This window comes from Mustela nivalis, assembly GCF_964662115.1.
Source record: "Mustela nivalis genome assembly, chromosome: 18".
Classification (NCBI taxonomy): domain Eukaryota; kingdom Metazoa; phylum Chordata; class Mammalia; order Carnivora; family Mustelidae; genus Mustela; species Mustela nivalis.
In genome coordinates this window covers 47,990,505-48,003,861 of record NC_139037.1, presented here as the reverse complement: position 1 = coordinate 48,003,861, position 13,357 = coordinate 47,990,505, and positions in this window count along the sequence as shown.

Genomic DNA, 13,357 nt, shown 5'->3' with positions numbered 1-13,357 from the left:
GATCATGACCTGAGCCGAAGGCAGTGGCTTAACCCACTGAGCCACCCAGGCGCCCTCAAATAAATACTGTTTAAAAATTTAAATATGTGTGTGTGTGTGTGTGTGTGTGTGTGTGTGTGTATACACACACACATATATATGTATTAGGTCTAACAGTGGTATTTGGAAGATAGACTTTTTTCAGTATTTCTCTTTGGGAGATACATACTGGGACACAAGGATGGTTTAACATACACAAATCAATAAATGTGATACACAGCATTAATAGACTGAAAGTTAAAAACCACATGATCACCTCGATAGAGGCAGAAGAAGCATTTCACAAAATTCAATACCCTTTCATGATAAAAACTCTCAACAAGCTGGGTATAGAACCACAACATGATAGAGGCCATGTGCAGTAAGTCCACAGCTAACATCAGACATCAGCAGCAGAGGCTGAAGGCCTTCCCTCTAAGATCAGGATGGAGACATGAATGTCCACTCTTACCCATCCAATACAGTACTGAAAGCACTAGCCAGAGCAGTTAAGCAAGAACAAAATAACAAAAAGCATCCAAATCAGAAAGGAAGACGTAAAATTTTCTCTGTTTGCAGATGATGTGATCTTACATGGAAAATACTAAGGACTCCAGCCCCCACTAAAAAAAAAAAGTTAGAACTAATGCACAAATTTAATAAAGTTGCAGGATATAAAATCAGCATGCGAAAAATCAGTAGCATTTCCATACACTAATAAAGTACTATCCAATAAAAAATGAAGAAATAATTCCATTTGCAATACAATAAAAAATTAATACTGAGAAATAAGTTAAACAAAAGAAGCAAAAGATCTATACATTGAAACTATAAACACTAATGAGAGGAATTAATGACACAGATAAATGGAAAGATATCCCCTGTTCATCGGTTGGAAGAATTAACAGAATCGCCTTGACATTGGTCTTGGCAATGGTTTTTTGGATGTGACACCAAAAGCACAGGCAACAAGAGCAAAAATAAATAAGTGAGGGAAGTGGGGTTGCATCAAACTAAAATTTGCTGAGAAAGTAAACGATCAGCAGAGTGGAGAGAACCTAAGGAATGGGAGGAGATACTACTGGTAAACCACACAGCTGACAAGGGCTAATATCGAAAATATACAAGGGACTCATACAACTCAATGGTGAGAAAATAATCAATTTAAAAATGGCAGAAGATCGGAATACACATTTCTCCAAAGAAGACATATGAATGGTCAATGGGTGTATGAAAAGGGCCTCAACATCATGAACTAGCAGGGAAATGCAAATGAGAACCACAGCAAGATGTCACCTCATGCTTGATTGCATGCCATTACCAAGAACACACAAGATAACGAGGCTGCAGAGAAAGGAAACACTTTCACACTGCTTGTGGGAATACAAACTGACGCAGCCACTACGGAAAATAGAAAGGCGTTCAGCATCGCATGGTCTCACTTATCTGCAGACTCAAAGTCAAACTCTGAAGTAGAGAATAGAACGGTGGTTGCCAGTGGCTGGTGGGTAGGGGAAATGAGGAGGTGCTAGGCAAAGGGCACAAATTTTTGGTTATGCAGGCTGAGTAAGTTCGGGAGCTCTGATGTATAGCCTGGGACCACAGTTAGTAATATGGCACTGTATACTGGAAATACGCTAAGAGGGCAGATCTTCAGTGATCTACCCTCTTAGATAATAAAATAAAATGATAGCCACGTGAGGTGATGGATATGTTACTTACCTTGATTGTGGTAATCATTTCACCACGTATATGAATATCAAAACATCACATCGTACACCTTAAAATAATCGATACAATTTTTATTTGTCAATCATCTCTCTTTAAAAGCTGGAAACAAACCAAAGGAAACACACAGTGGGTGTCTGGGGGGGTGGTGTTAAGAATTCTGTGGTAAGAATAGCAAAGGTAACTTAAGGAAGAGTAGCCAAGCTACATGTATTTCTGCTTTGAACCATGAAAATAACCCCATTTTGCAAATGAGGAAGTTAAGGTCAAAAGTTAAAAAAAAAAGTTTAAAAATACATGCCCACCATACCATAGTGGACCAGTGACAAAGTGGGGATCCAGTCCCAGGAATAATGGATCCAGAGCCCAAATACTGTTTCCTTGTGTAACTAACATTTGCTGAGAATCTATTATGTATGCCAGGTCTACTTACTGGTTAAGAGCTGGGTTAGAAGAGGAACTAATCCAGGTGCTGAGAATACAGTAGGGAAACAAGTAAGCATAGATCCCTGAATCTGTGGCATTTCCTTGTTAATGCAGGAGAGAGAAAATTAAACACTAAGTAAGGTAAGTAGTAAATCAGATGGTGGAAAGTAATATTACAGAGAAAAATCGAATGGGGGGATGTAGTGGGTGGGACATGTGCTTGGGAAGTGCTGCAATTTCAGGGTGGCCAAGGAAAGTATCCCTAAAGAGAAAACATTTGAACAGATCTGAAGGAGCCCAAGAAGTGAGATACATTGATACCTGAAGGAGATCTCTTCCGGGCAAAGGGAACAGTTGATGCAAAGGCTAGAAATGGACACATGTGGAGCCTGTTTGAAGAATAGTGGGGATGACACTGGCTGGAACTAAGGGCAGAAAACAGCTGACTCTAGGAGGCCTTTGGGGATTTGGTTCAGGAGGGTCCCTCCACCCCTTGTCCCAGATCTGAGGGACTGGGGGGAGGTGGGTATTCCTTCCCTTCTGGAGTTGCTGCCGCTGTCACCCAGGACCCGCCCAGAGTGGGGGCAGGGAAGGACTCCTGTCTCCGCTCTCACAGGTTGGTGGAATGATAGTTGCAGACCACTGGGACCCCCTGCCCCTGAGACAGTGGAGAGAGAGGAGGGCCTTCGCCCAGGGCCCACTGTGTCACCAGCACCCACAACCATGGCCAAGACCCAGAACATCCCCTTCCTGGGTGTCGGAGGTGGGATTGGAAATGTGTCCCTAGTAAGTTTAATGCTCTCTGTGTTTGTCTGAAATTCTTAATTTTTAAAAATTTTTTAACATGGGCTCCCACATTTTAATTTTGCAATAGACCTCCCAAATTACATATCTGATCCTGGATAGATATTAGTTCTGATTTATAAGAAATGAAAGAACAGAGCTGTTAGAAAAAGCAACTAGGAAATGGGAAGCTGGGATTTGAAGCCAGAGTCAGCTTGGCTCAAGGGTCGCTTAACCACGGGTCAAAGCAACATCTGACATTAGTAGACCTTTTTAGTAGAAGGAAAGCTTCTCCCCTTCTCACTCCAGAAAAATAAAGCAGGCAACACCCTGTCCTTTCCCTCTTTTCCAAACTAAGGGAGGAAACTTTAGGTAGAATAATGGCTCCCCAAAGATGAAAGATGTCTGCACCCTAATCACCAGAACCTATATATTATCTTCTGTGACGGCACACACACACACACACACACACACACACACACACACACACACACACACTGAGAAACTTTCCTTCTTCCTTTCCAATTTGGGTTCCTTTTATTTCTTTTTCTTGCTCGATTGCTCTGTCCAGGACTTCCAGTACTATGTTGAATAGAAGTGGTGAGAGTGTTCATCCTTGTCTTTTTCCAGATCTTAGAGGAAAAGCTTTCAGCTTTTTTATCATTAAGTATGATGTGAACTGTGGGCTTGTCACATGTGGCCTACATTATTTTGGCACTGAATTATCCCTGTAACCTGTGGATGATCATGGTGTATGAACCTATTTGATCATGGTGTATGAACCTTGTAATGTGCTGTTAAATTCAGTTTGCTAGTATTTTGTTGAGGATTTTTGCATCTATGTTCATCAACAATACTGGCCTGTAGTTTTATTTTCTTGTCCTTGTTTGGCTTTGGTGTTGGGGTAGTGCTGAACTTGTAAAATGAGTTTGGAAGGGTATCTTCTAGTTCCTTATTATTTTTTATTTATTTTCTTCTAGTTCCTTATTATTTTTGGAGGGGGCCAGATTTCGGGAGTAGTTTGAAAAGGATTGGGGTGTCTGGGTGGCTCAGTGGGTTAAGGCCTCTGCCTTTGGCTCAGGTCATGGTCCCGGGGTTCTGGGATCGAGCCCTGCATTGGGCTCTCTGCTCAGCGGGGAGCCTGCTTCCTCCTCTCTCTGCCTCTCTGCCTGCTTGTGATCTCTGTCTGCCAGATAAATAAATAAAATCTTTAATTAAAAAAAAAAGGATCAGTGATAATTCTTTGTTACATATTTGGTAGAATCATCAGTGAAGCCATCTGGTCCTGGGTTTTTCTTTGTTAGGAAGCCTTTGATTATTGGTTTAATCTCCTTATTCACTATTGGCCTGTTCAAATGTTCTATTTCTTCATGATACAGTCTTCTGGTAAGTTGTGCATTTCTAAAAATGTATTCGTTTCTTCTAGGCTATCTAACTTATTAGCATGTAATTGTTCATAGAATTAGCATGTAATTGTTTATAGCAGTGTCATAATTTTCTTCTGTAATTCTGTGATTATCAGTTGTATCAATTTTTTTCATTTATAGTTTTGTTTAGTTGAGCCCCTTTTCCCCCCTCAGTCCAGCTAAGGTTTTGTCAATTTTGTTTTTATTTTTAAAAGCCAGCTCTTTGTTTCATTGATCCTTTTCATTGTTTTGTATTGTGTTTGAAAAACATACTTAATGTGGTTTCCATATTCCTAAATTATTTTAGCCTTGTTTTGTGACCTAACATATCATGTATCTGAGGGAATGTTCTGTGTGCATTTGAGAAAAAGGTATTTCTGCTACCTATCTGTTGATGGAATGTTCTGTACATCTATAGGTCCATTTGATAGTGTTGATTCAATCTTCTGTTTCTTTATTTTCTGTCTGATCTATCCATTGTTGAAAGTGATGCACTAAAGTCTCCTACTTTTATTGTATTGCTGTCTTTTTCTTCTTTCATTTGTGTTAATATTTGTTTTGTGTGTTTAGGGACTCTGAAATTGGGTGCATATATAATTTTTATATTCTTTTGGTGAATTGATCCCTTTACCATTCTATAATGACTATTTTGGACTCTTGTAACAGTTTTTGACCTAAGGTATAATTTATCTGATATAAAAATAGCCACCGCTTTTCTCTTTTGGTTACCATTTCATTTACATGAAATCTCTTTTTCCAACCCTTCACTTTCAGCTTATGTGTATCCTTAAAGCTAAAATATGTCTTTTGTAAACAGCATATATTTGGGTTATGGTTTTGTTTTGTTTTCATTTTTTACCTGCTCAGCTCTTCTATAGTCTTTTTTTTTTAAGATTTTATTTATTTACTTGATAAAGATTACAAGTAGGCAGAGAGGCAGAGAGAAAGGGAAGCAGGCTTGCTGCTGAGCAGAGAGCCCGATGCGGGGCTTGATCCCAGGACCCTGAGATCATGACCTGAGCCCAGGCAGAGGCTTAACCCACTGAGCCACCCAGGCGCCCCTCTTCTATAGTCTTTTGATTGAGGGATTTAATCCATGTACACTTAAATCATTTACAGAGGGGCATCTGGGGGGCTCCCTCCATTAAGCATTGGCTATCAGCTCAGGTCATGATCCAGAGTCCTGGGATCAAGCCCCAAGTTTGGCCCCCTGCTCAGCAGGAGCCTGCTTCTCCTTTCCTTCTGCCCCTCCCCTTACTCATTCATTCTCTTTCTCTTTCTCTCTCTCTCTCTCAAATAAATAAATAAAATATTTTTTAAAAAGCACTTAATGATAGGTTAGGGCATATTATTGTCATTTCCTTAACTGTTTTCTGACTTTTAATTTTTTTAAAGATTTTTTATTTATTAATTTGACAGAGAGAGATGACAAGTAGACAGAGAGGCAGACAGAGAGAGAGGAGGAAGCAGGCTCCCTGCTGAGCAGAGAGCCTGATTCGGGGCTCGGACCCAGGACCCTGGGATCATGACCTGAGCCAAAGGTAGCGGCTTAACTGAGCCACCCAGGCGCCCCCTGACTTTTAATTTTTTAGTTAAAATATTTTTAATGTCACATTTCATTTTTAAAATTTTATATCTTCCTTTTATATTTAGCATCCTTCCCTGTTATTATTGGTGCCTTCTAAGTTTTTTTAAAAAAAGATTTTATTTATTTATTTGACAGAGAGATATCACAAGTAGGCAGAGAGGCAGGCAGAGAGAGAGAGAGGAGGAAGCAGACTCCCTGCTGAGCAGAAAGCCCGATGCGGGACTCAATCCCAGGTCCCAGGACCCTGAGATCATGACCTGAGCCTAAGGCAGCGGCTTAACCCACTGAGCCACCCAGGCGCCCTGTAAGTCTCTTTTTAATAGCTACATATTTTCACAGCATGGGTGACTATCAAAATGTCTTCAACTCTTCATCTATTATTGGACAGTTTCATTTTAGTCTGTTTCTATTCATCGCCAATAACTTTAATGCATATTTCTATACATAGATATTTATCTGTATTTAATAACTTTGAGTTTTATTGTTAGAAAGTCATATAATCTTTGTTTTGTTTTTTGTTCTTATTTAAATTCAATTAATTAACATGTAATGTATTATTTGTTTCAGGGGTACAGGTCTGTGATTCATCAGTCTTATATAACACCCAGTGCTCATTACAACACATACTATCCCCAACATCCACCACTCAGTTACCCCATTTCTCACCTCTCCCCTCCAGCAACCCTCTGTTTATTTCCTGTGATTAAGACTCTCTTATGGCTTGTCTTCCTCTCTGATTTCATCTTGTTTTTTTCTTCCCTCCCTTCCCCTGTGATCCTGTTTTGTTTTGTAATTTCCACATATCAGTCAGGTCATATAATTGTCTTTCTCTGACTGACCTATTTTGCTTAGCACAATAACCTCTAGTTCCATCCCCATCATTGTAAATGGCAAGATTTCAATTTTTTGGTGGCTTCAGAGTATTCCACTGTGTGTTTGTGTGCATTTGTGTGGGTATACACACCACATCTTCTTTATCCATTCATCTTTTGGTGGATGTGTGGGCTCTTTCTATAGTTGGCTATTGTGGACATTGCTGCTATGAACATTGGGGTGCATGTGACCCTTTGGATCACTGCATTTGTATCTTTGGGGTAAATAGCCAGTAGTGCAATTGCTGTGTCATAGGGTAGCTCTATTTTCAACTTTTTGATGAAAAAGTTGTTTTTCCTCAAAATACTGTTTTCCAGAGTGGTCAATCCAGCTTGCATGCCCACTAACTGTGTAAGAGCATTCCCCTTACTCTCATCCTTGCCAACATATGTCCTTTCCTGACTTGTTCAGTTTAGCCATTCTGACTGGTGTAAGGTGGTATCTCATTGTGGTTTTGATTTGTATTTCCCTAATGCCGGTGATGTTGAGCATTTTCTCATGTGTCTGTTGGCTATCTGGATGTCTTCTTTTCAGAAATGTCTTGTCATGTCTTCTGCCCATTTCTTGACTGGATTATTTGTTCTTTGGGTGTTGACTTTGATAAGTTCTTTACAGATTTTGGATACTAGCCCTTTATCTGATACGTCATTTGCAAACACCTTCTCCCATTCTTTCAGCTGTCTTTTGGGTTTTGTTGACTGTTTCCTTTGCTGTGCAAAAGCTTTTTATCTTGATGAAGTCCCAATAGTTCATTTTTACCTTTGTTTCCCTTGCCTTTGGAGACGTGTCTAGCCAGAAGCTGCTGTGGTTGCTGCCTCTGTTCTCTAGGATTTTGATGGATTCTTGTCTCATATTTAGGTCTTTCATCCATTTTGAGTCTATTTTTGTGTATGGTTTAAGGAAATGGTCCAGTTTCATTCGTCTGTATATGGGTGTTCAATTTCCCGATACCATTTGTGAAGAGACTATCTTTTTTCCACTGGATATTCTTTTCTGCTTTGTCAAAGATTAGTTGACCATAGAGTTGGGGGTCCATTTCTGGGTTCTCTATTCTGTTAATTGATCTATGTGTCTGTTTTTGTACCAGTATCATACTGTCTTGATGATGAAAGCTTTGTAACAGAGCTTGAAGTCTGGAATTGTGATGCCACCTGCTTTGGTTTTCTTTTTCAATATTCTTTTGGCTATTTGGAGTCTTTCTGGCTCCATACAAATTTTAGGATTTTTTGGTCCAGTTCTGTGAAAAAAATTGATGGTGTTTTGATAGGGATTACATTGAATATATAGATCGCTCTAAGTAGCATAGACATATTAACAATATTTGTTAAATCCAATCCATGAGCATGGAATGTTTTTCCATTTCTATGTGCCTTCCTTAATTTCTTTCATGAGTGTTCTATAGTCTTCTGAGTACAGATACTTTGCCTCTTTGTTTAGGTTTATTCCTGCGTATCTTATGGTTTGGGGTACAATTATAAATGGGACCAACTCCTTAATTTCTCTTTCTTCTGTCTCTTTGTTAGTGTATAGAAATGCAGCTGATTTCTGTGCATTGATTTTATATCCTGTCACTTTGATGAATTCTTGTATGAGTTCTAGCCATTTTGGAGTGGAGTCTTTTGGGTTTTCCACATAGAGTATCAAGTCATCTGCAAAGAATGACAGTTTGACTTCCTCTTTCTTAATTTGGATGCCTTTTATTTCTTTTTGTTGTCTGATTGCTGAGGCTAGGATTTCTAGTACTATATTGAATAGCAGTGGTGATAGTGGACATCCTTGTAGTGTTCCTGACCTTAAGAGAAAAACTCTCAGTTTTTCCTCATTGAGAATGATATTTGCTGTGGGTTTTTCATAGATGGCTTTTATGATATTGAGATATATTCCTCTATCCCTGCACTGTGAAGAGTTTTAATCAAGAAAGGATGCTGTACTTTGTCAAGTGCTTTTTCTGCAGCTGTTGAGAGGATCGTATCATTCTTGTTCTTTTATTTACATAGTGTTATCACTTTTATTCATTTCTGGATGTTGAACCACCCTTGCATCCTAGAAATAAATTCCATTTGGTCCTGGTGAATAGTCCTTTCAATGTACTGTTGGATCCTATTGGCTAGCATTTTGGTGAGAATTTTGGCATCCGTGTTCATCAGGGATATTGGTCTGTACTTCTTTTTGGTGGATTCTTTGTCTGGTTTTGGGATCAAGGTAATGTTGGCCTCATGGAAAAAAATTGGAAGTTTTCTTTCCATTTTGATTTTTTGGAACAGCTTCAGAAGAATAGGTATTAATTCTTTAAATGTTTGGTAGAATTCCCTGGTAGAATCCATCTGGCCCTGGGCTCTTGTATGTTAGGAGATTTTTGATGACTGCTTCGATTTTCTTGCTGGTTATGAGACTATTCAGGTTTTCTATTTTTCCAGTTTCAGTTTTGGTAGTTTATTCATCTCTATGAATGCATTCATTTCTTCCAGATTGCCTAATTTGTTGGCATACAGTTGCTCATAATATGTTCTTATAACTGTTTGTATTTCTTTGGTGTTGGTTGTGATCTCTCCTCTTTCATTCATGATTTTATTTATTTGGATACTTTCTCTGTTCTTTTTTGATAAGTCTGGCTGGGGATTTATCAGTCTTATTAATTCTTTCAAAGGACCCGCTCCTTGTTCCACTGATATGTTCTACTGCTCTTTTGGTTTCTATTTCATTGATTTCTGCTCTAATCTTTATTATTTCTCTCCTCCTGCTGGGTTTAAGTTTTATTTGCTGTTCTTTCTCCAACTCTTTTAGATGTAAGGTTAGGTTGTATATTTAAGACCTTTCTTATTTCTTAAGAAAGGCTTCTGCTGCTATATACTTCCCTCTTAGGACCACGTTTCCTGCATTCCAAAGATTTTAAACAGTTGTGTTTTCATTTTCATTTGTTTCCACAAATTTTTAAAATTCTTTAATTTACTGACCATTCATTCTTTAGTAGGAAGCTCCTTAGCCTCCATGTATGTGAGTTCTTTCCAACTTTCCTCTAGTGACTGAGCTCCAGTTTCAAAGAATTGTGGTTCAAAAATATGCAGGGAATGATTCCAATCTTTGGTACCGGTTGAGACCTGATTCGTGACCCAGGATGTGATCTGTCCTTCAGAATGTTCCTTTGTTCCTTTGTTTCTTGCTATTTTCCTTTGTAATTTGATAATTTTATGTAGTGATATGCTTTGATTCATTTATTCTTTACGTTTTGTGTATCTGTTTTTTTAGAAGCATTGGGATTTCTTTTTGTCTTTATTTTATTAATTTTTAAGATTTTATTTAGTTATTTGATATAGAGAGAGAGCCAGAGAGCATAAGCAGGGCGAATGGCAGAGGGAGAGGGAGAAGCAGGCTCCCCACTGAGCAAGAAGCCCGATGGGGGCTCAATCCCAGAACCCTGGGATCATGACTTGAGCCGAAGGCAGATGCTTAACCGACTGAGCCACCCAGGTATCCCTGTTGTGTTTTCAATGTTATTTATTTGACAGAGATAGTGATAGAACAGCAAGGGAGAGCATGAATGGGAAGGAGAGGGAGCTGCAGGCGCCTGCTGAATAGGGAGCCCAACATGGGACTCAATCCCAGGACCCTGGGATCATGACCTGAGCTGAAGGCAGATGCTTTACTGACTGAGCCACCCAGGTTGCCCTTGTTTATCTATTTAAAAAAATTTTTTTTTACCAAGAAGTTTATCTAAAACATCTTATAGTTTCAACAGTCTACTTTAAGCTGAGCACAACTTGACTTTGCACAGAAAAACTCTATACTTTTGCTCTTCCCCATGCATTTTGTGATTGATATTATCATTTACATCTTTTTATATGGACTAAGTTATTGTCATTATAATTATTTCTTAATGCTTTTGTCTTTTAACTTTTATACAAGAATTGACAGTGATTTATACACCACCATAGCAGTATTAGAGTACTCTGTATTTAACTAATATACTTACCTTTACCAGTGAATGGTATGTTCATATGTTTTCATACTGCTAATTTGTGTCTTTTTTCTTTAAGCTTGAAGAACTGTCTCTGGCATTTCTTGTAAGGCAGGTCTAGTGGTGACGTAAGGCTTATCTTGGAAGGCCTTATCTTTCTTCACTTCTGAAGGACAGCTTTGTCAGGTATAGTAGTCTTGATTGGCAGTTTTTTCCTTTCAGCAATTCTGACTCTGTCATCCCATTTATTTCTGGCCTGCAAAGCTTCTGCAGAGAAATCTGGGATTATGTAGTTAATGGCAAGTCTCTTTTTCTTTGGCTTTGGAGAATATGATTATTTTGTGTCTTGGTGTAGGTCTTTTAAAATTCAACCTATTTGGAATTCTTTGAGCTTCATGAGTCTGGATGTTTATTTGCTTCCCCAGAATTAGGGAAATTTCAGCCATTTTTCCTTAAAATCGTTTTCTGCTTCTCTTCTCTCTCTCTCTTCCCTTCCCTTCCTTCCCATTATGTGTATATTTGTTCATTTTTGAAGTCCTATAAGCCCTTTAGGCTGTCTTCACTCTTTTTCATTCTTTTTATGCCTCTGACTGAATCATTTTGAATGACTTTATCTTCAGGTTTACTCATTTTTTTCTTCTGTTTTTATCAAGTCTGCTTTTGAACCCCACTCATGTATTTTTCAGTTCAGTTATTGTATTATTCATATCCAGTGTTTGGATTTTGACTGTTTGTTTCTACGTCTTTGTTGATATTGTTTGTTGTATCATTTTCCTGATTTCATTGCGCTGTCTATCTATGTTCTCTTCTCACTGAAAATTTTTTAAAGGTCATATAAATATATATACATATATATATTATATCTTATATATTATAAAATATAATAAAATATATAGAAATCATATATATTTGCAAATATATATATATTTTATTTTATTTTGTAAACATTTTATTTATTTGACAGAGAGAGAGAGAGATCACAAGTAGGCAGAGAGTCAGGTAGAGAGACGGGGGGAAGCAGGCTCCCCGCCTGCAGAGAGAGCCCGATGTGGGGCTTGATCCCAGGACCCTGAGACCGTGACCCGAGTGGAAGGCAGGGGCTTAACCCACTGAGCTACCCAGGTGCCCCTATACTTCTATTACCATAAGGAAGTAGTCCACTAGTTTCAGGAGGATAAGAAACATGTAACTAAGGGCCTCCCACACCAACTATAACTAGCCTACATTAGCTGACAGCCAGCCAACCCCCAGGCATAAGAACAAGCCTAGCTAAGGTAAGAAGAGTCTCCTAGCCAATCTTGAGCTGATCCTAGATGTATGGGAAACAAATATTTATTGTGTGTTTTCAGGTTTGTGGTTGGTGATTATGCAGCATGATTGCAATCGATGACTACTACACCACTACAAAAGTGGTGTTTAAAGCATGCAGCAAGCCCACAGATGTTAAGAGGTGGGTGGGCAGAGAAAGAAAAGTCTAAATCCAAAACAAGTTTCTATTCCATTAAGGATAAAACATTGCCTGTCAATGATAAAAGGGGCTCAGTGTGATGCACCTTCCCCCAGACTTCTGGCTGGTGTGGGGTGGATATAGAACCAGTCCTGGGTTCTTTCTCATTCATGCCTTCACGGGGGAGGACTGACTTAAACCAAGTGAAGAGTTTGGAAGGTGTAACTAAGATGTGCAGAGCCCAGTTCTCAATAGCCGGCTTCCCTACAGACAGCATGTTGTATTTATAATTGTTCTTCAAGTCACCAATGTTCTGATCCCCAATAATTTGTTTAGGTGCAACATCCACTAATCCTTGGAAGTTTTCTTTGTCAACAAATGACTTATCTATGTAAAAGGCTGCAGGTCCCTTTGCTAGGTGGAAGGCAGAAGTATCAGACATAGCAGAGTCCTTCAAAGGTGTCTGGACTCTCCCTTAAGTGTTTACAAACTGACCCAAAAAAGTTCCGACTCCAGTAGGGTGGCCCTTGACCACCTCTTTTGAACCTACATTTTTGCTTATTTTGTTATATGAATTATTTGGGGAGCATCACACCCAATTTTGTGTGTCTACTCCCCCCAGGATCACATTATACCGGCCATCTTCCTATGGGAAGTGTCCCCCTTTTCAACACTCAGGGACCTCCCATCACTATGGAGATCGTAGAACATTTCAACTGCTGCCCCTCCCACAGGCACCCCCTCAACTTTCTTTTGTGTGGGAGGGAAGTGATAAAATGAGGCATGTTTCAAAGGGTTGGAGCTTCAGTTGTCTCAAGTCTTTCTAAGCCTCCTATGTACCATCACTACAACTGCCAAGATCCTGTTTCTCCAGGGCCACCCAAACTTTTCAGCCTTGCTCTATAAACAGAGCTAGGCTATCAATTTAACTGAGTAAGTCAGTGACCTGCAGGATCAAGGTATATATAAAAATCCTTCCATACCTCTGATCTTGACACTCAAGTTTCTGAATTTGTCTATGATGATAGCTATTAAAGCCCTTCACCCCAAGGAGAGGTGAATCCAGAAGGCCAATCACAAGCAGTATTTAGATATTTTACTACCACATGCCTTGTTCTTCTAGTTTTCCACCC